A 7568-nucleotide genomic window follows, 5' to 3' on the forward strand; every position below is an offset into this window, starting at 1 on the left:
TGGAGCACGGTACTTTTTCAAGAGTTTCTCCTCATTCTCTCTCAGAGGCCGAGGAGGAGGAGGAGAGGGGGAAGAAGGCGGTTCCCGCCCTCCGGTGCTGACAGGGATCCGGGGAGGCGGAGGCGGCCGGTAGCGCTGAGGCGGTTCTGGCCGCGTCTTTTCCTGCCTGGTTGTGGGACCCCGGGCACCGCTGAGCTTATTTATTGTTTATATCCCTTTTATGCTCTTTTTTTTTTTAGAAGGGTGCCAGGTGCAGGGGTAGGGAGGGTGTTGCTGCTTCTGTCTTTCTTCCTTTGCAGGTATGGAGAGCACACCTTGTCAGTGTAAGTCACGGAATTTAACACTTCTATACGGTTTTTTTTTCCCCATCAAAGTGTGTAGTGAATTCAAGTGTAAGCTTTGGGGTTAAATCCTGATCATTAGCGTTTGTAAGGGTAGGAGAGATAAAAGCATTGTGCGAATGAGGCTTGGAAAAGGCTGTGCATATGTATGAATATATGTGTATATATATTAGCGCTGCACTGATCTTGAGGAAGGATGCTCTGACCTGAATCAGCTCAGCAGCATTTTCTCAGGGAAATCAATCTTGGAAACACTGCAGGATGAGTTATGTTGTTTTGTTGTTGTTTTTAATTTATTTTTCCCTTTAGGAAGCCTGCCCTGTTATTTTAAATCACTGCAGTTCTGGTGATGTGTTTCACCTGGTTTAAGTCTCTTTTTATTCTAGTGAATCAGAATTTACCAGCCTGCTTCTGTGATAAACAGATGCTTGTACATCTTTGCATTTCTTGATGATTAATGCTGTTGGAACCCTTTCTTTTTTTAAAAAAAAAAAAAACACAAACATTTAATTCTTGTAATCTTGCATTATAAAGTATTATAATTTACTGAAATGGACATTCTAGGACCTATGTCAACTTCAATACATGTTTTCATTTTTCTTTGCTTTTAGATTATGAATTGAAGTTACGTAACAGTTTGTTACAATACAAATTTTGATATCTTTAAGAGAAAGAGATGCCCTTCAGAAGAGGAAGGCAGTATACTCCAGAGGTGTGACTACTGATAGCCAGGGTTAAGCAACACTGCAGTATGGGCTACCCAAATGATGCAATGCTAAGAGCAAGGTCATTTTCTGGCCATAGTGACCATGAAACCTGAGGGTCTGGGCAAAAATTGTGTAATAAAGTGGTTCTGTGTGTAATAAAGTGGTGATGTTTCTCCCTTCTACAAATACAGCTTTCATCTCCTTCATTTTTTGCTTGCTGCTGCACACGGGTGACCTTAACCCCTTTGCAGCGAGCGTTTCATAGCAAGATAACTTTGGTCTAGTTGCTGTCTATCACAGCAGAACAGAAATTCTGTAACAGCTCCTTAATGAAAACCATTTAAAATTAAAATTAGTATTAATTTTTAATCTGTCTTTGTGTTTTCAGTTGTATTTATGACCAAAAAAAAATTGTGATGCCAGTGCATCTTTCTGTTGTAGAATAGCACATATGGTAAATGCTGGTTGGCATTTGTGTAAATGAAGTGGTAAATAAAATGTTTGGAAGTGGATAGCATTTATTAATAGATAATCATGACATTCCTGCCAGGAGGCCTAGTAAGACATTAATATTAATGCTTGAATTGAGCTCTTTATCTTTTCTAATATACTATATTTTATTAACAAGCTAATTAGCAGAAACTTGAGAATGGTTTACCCAGTTGCATAACAAGAACAGCTGCTGTGATATAACAAAGTGAATTAAAAGTGAGCTAGCAGTATTAAGCTCTTAAAAATACTCATTTAGGCCAAGGGATGAACTCAACAATAATAAAGGAGTGCCACTTACATAAACCTGGCTCTCAGAATTAACTTCCTACAGGCTCAAAGGTTCATGCCCAGGTGTGTTATACTGTTGTAGTCCTGGCAAAAAAGCACTAATGCAGTAATATCTAAGATACCAGACCTTCAGTTTCTGGGAAGGGATGCAGTCTTGTAGTTAAGCAGTAGATGATGGAAAGTTTGAAATAAAAATATGTTCATGTTTTTGACGTTGACTTGCCCTGAGATTTGCCAGCAGTCACTTGCAGAAGCCTCTTCACCTCCTTGGCTGTGATGACTTCTTTTGGGATCTAATGTTGTAGAGTTTTGGGTCCCACAGTCTGTCTGATCCCTTAAACTTGGTTATAGATTCCCCTTGTCCTTTGTCTCACTCTCACCTGCCACCCCAGTGCTGCCTGACCCTGCTCTTCTCTCACTGTGCTTCTCAGCTCTCCTTTCCCTCGCTTTGACTTAGTGATTGTTTTCCATCTCAAACTATAAAAATAATTAGTTAAATATTTATCAGAAGTAAATTTTACTTGTTCCATTAAGAAAGTGTATAACTAGCAAGTACAAAGAGTCTAGGTGTACTCTGTAACATGTAAGTATTTATTTACATTATGAAAAACGTGTATCTAGCACAGCTCTAGCACTATACTTAACTCTCACTAAGAGTACTGATTTTTTTATTCTTAGCACACCACAATTAAAATCCAGGAAAATGATAAAAGTAGAAAAATAGTGGTGCTGCTTTCCCTAAATTTAAAAAAAAAAAAAAAAAAAAGAAAAAGAAAAAAGAGAGAAGACAGAAGTATTTCAAGGTCTCAGAAGAAGTGTGTGAATTTTTCTGTGAGTGAGACTTTGGATGCCAGGACATCCTAAAACATTCTAGAAAAGAAGTATCATTGTTTTTTTATTAAACTGAAGAATAACCTAACAGAACAAATTCAGAAATGAAGTGCCTTAACCTGAGGTGTATCACTGACAAAAAAATGTACATATACTCTAAAAATTGTCCTGTTGGTATTAAATTTTATTTAGCAGAAAGAAAGGGGAGTGCATTGGTTGTTTTCTTCCTTGCAGACTTTAAGGTAGGAAAGAAACTATAAATATAGGACAGAGTATGGAAATAACACATTGGGGGGGAAAGATGACAGGGTGTTGTTTAGTGTGGATATTTGTCATCTCTAAAAAGAACTTTGCTATTTTAATTAGAAGTATTCATTTTTTTTTTATAAGAACCATTTTCTTGAGGAAATGTAGCATGAAAAAGTTGAACTGAATATCCAAAGTTAGTATGAGGATATACAGTAAATAAGATATATGTCAGAAGTGTATATGTTCATGTAAAAAAACCCTGTTTTATCTCCTACATATAACTGTATTTTGTGCTGGGGTATGGGTTTTTTTTAATTAATATCTTATCCTTGTGAGAAGACAATTTCCCTGTGTTCACATGCACTCATTAAGGCCCAGACTGTGTTAGAAACTATTGTGGGAGTAGCGATAGAAATGCATGTTTCATTATTTCTGTGTCATTTGCAACTCAGACTTTAGTGTTTCCCCTGGTATATTTGTCTTCACTCAAGCAACTAATATAAACTACTGATGTGGTATGTGATTTTTGTGTTTCTTTGTTTAATATTCCCTAACATTTTTCTTCCCAATTCTGTCTTTTTCCATGTCCCTATGAAGAACTTCATGCATTAAAGGGATTTGCAAGAATAACCACGTTAACTGCACTCTTGTGACCTACAGGTGACTCTCATTACAGCATGAGACAGGCCGAGATTAGTAAGATCTCATTTTCCTTTGCTAAGTTGTCATGTGTTTAATAGATAATTACCTGGGCTTCTGAGGATCAGGATTTTTTTTTTTCCTGCAAATTAAAGGAACAGAATTGTTCTTTGCAAGAGTTAGGATTACAGAAATAAGAAAAAATTTATTTCTGGGATATCATTTGTAAGAGAGGCTCTAAAAATGTTGCACTTGGTTAATTAATGTCTTTAAAGAGGTTTTAGACTGAGCTGGACCAGCAGTTCCTAAATCTGGTATATTGGCTGCAAAAGGAGAAGCCTCTTTTCCAAACCAGGAAGAGTGGCTCACCTGAAAAGCCATGGGAGATGGAGAGGGGGTGTGGGAGGAAAACTTAACCAAGAGAGGGGCAGTGCTGGGAAGAGAGGAGAAGGGTGTGTGTGGAAGCTCTGTGAGAGCTGCAGCTTGCAGCTGTGTGCACTAACCCCCCTGTCACATTTGGCAGGGAGGAGCCCTTCTGTCTCCACAGGTGTATTCCTCATTTTTGTGGTAGTTGACATTTTGTGATACAAAATCTGAGCTGCGTTTAAAGTTACGCCTCCACTCTTCACGCTTACAAAAACATTCGGAAAATGTTAACAACTATTTGTAATACTGAGCTTCATAAAATATGAACAGCCTAATTTCTTCTTTAGAGCACTAATTTAATAGCAAGTAGTAAAAGTTTAAAATTTTATATAGACATTTATATACTTTAAAAGAAAGCAATAGCTGGTTTTCTTTCTCTTTTTTTTCCTCTCTCATCCAGGTGAATTTCACAGTAGACCAGATATAAGCAATCGTGTACAAGTCCAATATTAGGAACATACCTGTGACTACTCATGTTGATCATGGCAAATCAACCTTGACAGACTCCTTGGTGTGTAAAGCAGGCATCATAGAATCATAGAATGGTTTGGATTGGAAGGGACCTTAAAGCTCATCCAGTTCCAACCCCCCTGCCATCAGCAGGGACACCTTCCACTAGACCAGGTTGCTCAAAGCCTCATCCAACCTGGCCTTCAACACTTCCAGGGAGGAGCATCCACAACTTCCTTGGGCAACCTGTTCCAGTGTCTGACCACCCTCACAGTGAAGAAGTGCTTCAGCCAGAGCCAGAGAAACACGAGTTATAGACACACAGAAAGATGTGCAAGAAAGATGTATCACAATCAAGTCTATGTAAGAATTAGTTTCTTTTTCTTTTTAATGAAAAATGGCTTTCTCAAAGCCTTGCATCTTGTCAGATCTTTTTTAAGTGGACATGTGAATCAAGCTGTGCATTACAGAACAGGAGTTCACAGGCTTCAGAGTGCAACGTGAGCAATTTTGGAGTAGAGCTTATAAGTGATCTCTAGTGACCATTTCTACCTGCGTCTCACTATGGAGAAAAATGCTTTCAGAAAGATTCTCAGTAATAAACTTTGTTTTTATTTTATTCCTTACAAACTAATGCCCTGTTCCTCCAAGCCACAGTGGTAGGCTGTATCTTGTTATTATTACCTCTGTCTTTGATGTCTGCAACTGCAAAGTTAACAAGTTGTAAAGTGATTTGGAGCATGACTCTACAAGTGTCTGACAGTGATATTACGATGTGACTGCTATCTTGAGGTGTTGATTTAGGATAAGAATAAAAATTTGTTACACCTAAAGCAGAATTTTGGATCCTAAGAACTTTAGGAATTTAGAAATATTTAATTATTGTGATTTTTCCTTTAAGTACCTCAAGAAATATTGGCATTGTACTAAAGCAAGTATAGTTTCCTGACCAATGCAAATTTTAAAATCAGCAAATTATGAAACATTATTAAAATGGCTTGTTTTCTCTTACAGGGCAATTTCTATGTTTTGTGAGCTCAGACAATGACTCAGCCTTCATCAAGGATGGTTCAGGTTTTCTTATTAATTTAATTGACTCCCCTGGACATGTTGATTTCTCCTCTGAAGTTACAGCAGCTCTTTGTGTCACTGATGGTGGCCTTGTTGTGGTTGACTGTGTTTCAGGTAAGCATGACCTTCTAATTAGAAAGACCTCAGTGTATTTTATTTCTTTCCTCTTAAGAAAAAAAAAAAAAATGATGAGTGATGGAAGAAGCTTCCTTCTCTGAAAGATTAACTTCTAATGGCAGGAATTCTGATTTGCAGTTTTAGCCCTTGGCCTTTCCTATATTTAAGAGAATTATATCCATTTCTTGTGGGTTGAATGTAGAGTAACTGAGGAAATAAAGTCAATCTTTCAGTAAAATCCTAGAGAGTGGAGCTGCCTGTGATTCTTCTCCTCCTTCAGTTAGAAAACAGAGCGATACGTGCAGCTGAGTAATGACAGTTTCATGGAGCATTTCCCAGTCACCACTGTACAAAGTAGATTAGAGGTCTTACCTGTATCTGTAGTGCATGTTTTCATTGTGCTTGTATTTTTTTTTAAAGGGGTTTGTGTACAGACAGAGGCTGTTGTGCAGCAGGCTATTGCAAAACGTACCAAACCAGTACTGATGATGAACAAAATGGATCGTGCTTTGCTGGAATTGCAGCTGAGGCCTGAGGAACATTTCAGCATATTGTGGAAAATGTCAATGTCATCGTTTCCACTTACGGAGAGGGTGAAACTGGACCAATGGGTAATATTATGGTAAAGAAAACTTTAAAACTTTGCTGTGGTTAAATCCTATTTTGGAGGCTACCAGCCTTGATATGGAACAATTATATACATTTATGGCATTTGACATCTCTGGCCAACCTGAAGGAGCCACTCTTCAGTCCTCTTCCACCCCCACCGAGTCATATTTTTTTCTTTTGGGGATATTATTTCAGACCAACTAACTGGGAAACAGAAGCAGCTAGGAGAGAGGAGAGAATTCACAAAGCAGATTATCCTCTCACAGTGATATTTTCTCACTAACAAAATGTGTAACCTCAAGCTGCTGCTCAGTGTCATTCAGACATCAGATGTCAGACATTTGCCTGGGGCAAACTGCTGAAGGGAAGCTATGGTTTGAAGTTTGAAGCAAAGGACCAGAAGCCAGAAGATTATCTTTCTGTGCTGGGCTTTGCTGCTTATGTCACTTACATGACAAGAAACATGGCCTTTCTTGCTGTTCCTGACTGATAAGACATTTAATTTGCTCTTTTCTGATCTGAAGATGTAGGTCTCTCTTATTCTACCAGTAATTATATCATAATATGCTGGATATCTCTGGAAGGATGGTTTGAAACTAGAAAGACAGTATTTCCTAAATTGCAGCTGAGAACTGTAAAATAAAAAAAAACATAGCCAACTGCAAGTCTTCTCTGGTGGTCCAGCTGTTAGAGTCAGGGATTGTCAGAATCTTGCTGTTTCAGGTGTTATTTTTTCCACAATAGCTACAAGAGAGACCTTAATGAGTTTTTAGACCTTGTTTAAAAATGTTTGCCCTAAAGTAGATTGTTTTATGGCTAAAACTGGCTGCAGCTTCACCCAGTTACTGGAACAAAGGACTCTCTGCTAGAATTGAACTGATTCTTATATTCCATGAATCTCAGCCATTCTTAAGTCAGACCAGTTTTATCTGTGTGCCAGGAATGAGCAGTCCTTATTTCAGTTTCCAGTGAAAGTTCACTAACAATTCAGTTAATATTCTTTACAAAGTCATAATCCTCCAAATCCTACTTAGCACTTTACAAATATATTTCTGAAGTTTTTGTTTTAGCCTTTGTTATAAATATTTCCACTGTAGGGGACAAAGTAAGGTTCTTGCTTCAAAGGAATATTCAATAAACCCATTTTAAGGGAAATATTTCCTTGTTTTATGTTTCAGAAAATATTTGTCATCTTTACTGATCCTACCTGTCATTGAAAACAATTCATGCATTTCAAATCAGTGTTTTGTGAAAGGCATTCACTTTTTTTTCCCCCCAGTTAACGACTGATCCAGTTCTCAGTACTGCTGGGTTTGTCTCTGGTCTGCAAGGCTGCTCTGCTCGCTCA

At 37.9% G+C, this 7568-nt stretch overlaps 1 pseudogene; it reads left to right on the forward strand.

The window, feature by feature from the left end:
• Window positions 1-4373: 4373 nt before the first annotated feature.
• Window positions 4374-7542, forward strand: LOC104527301 (elongation factor 2-like; annotated as a pseudogene).
• The last annotated feature ends 26 nt before the right edge of the window (window positions 7543-7568 follow it).

Source organism: Antrostomus carolinensis, unplaced genomic scaffold, assembly GCF_000700745.2.
Source record: "Antrostomus carolinensis isolate BGI_N321 unplaced genomic scaffold, ASM70074v2 Scaffold35456, whole genome shotgun sequence".
NCBI classification, from domain to species: domain Eukaryota; kingdom Metazoa; phylum Chordata; class Aves; order Caprimulgiformes; family Caprimulgidae; genus Antrostomus; species Antrostomus carolinensis.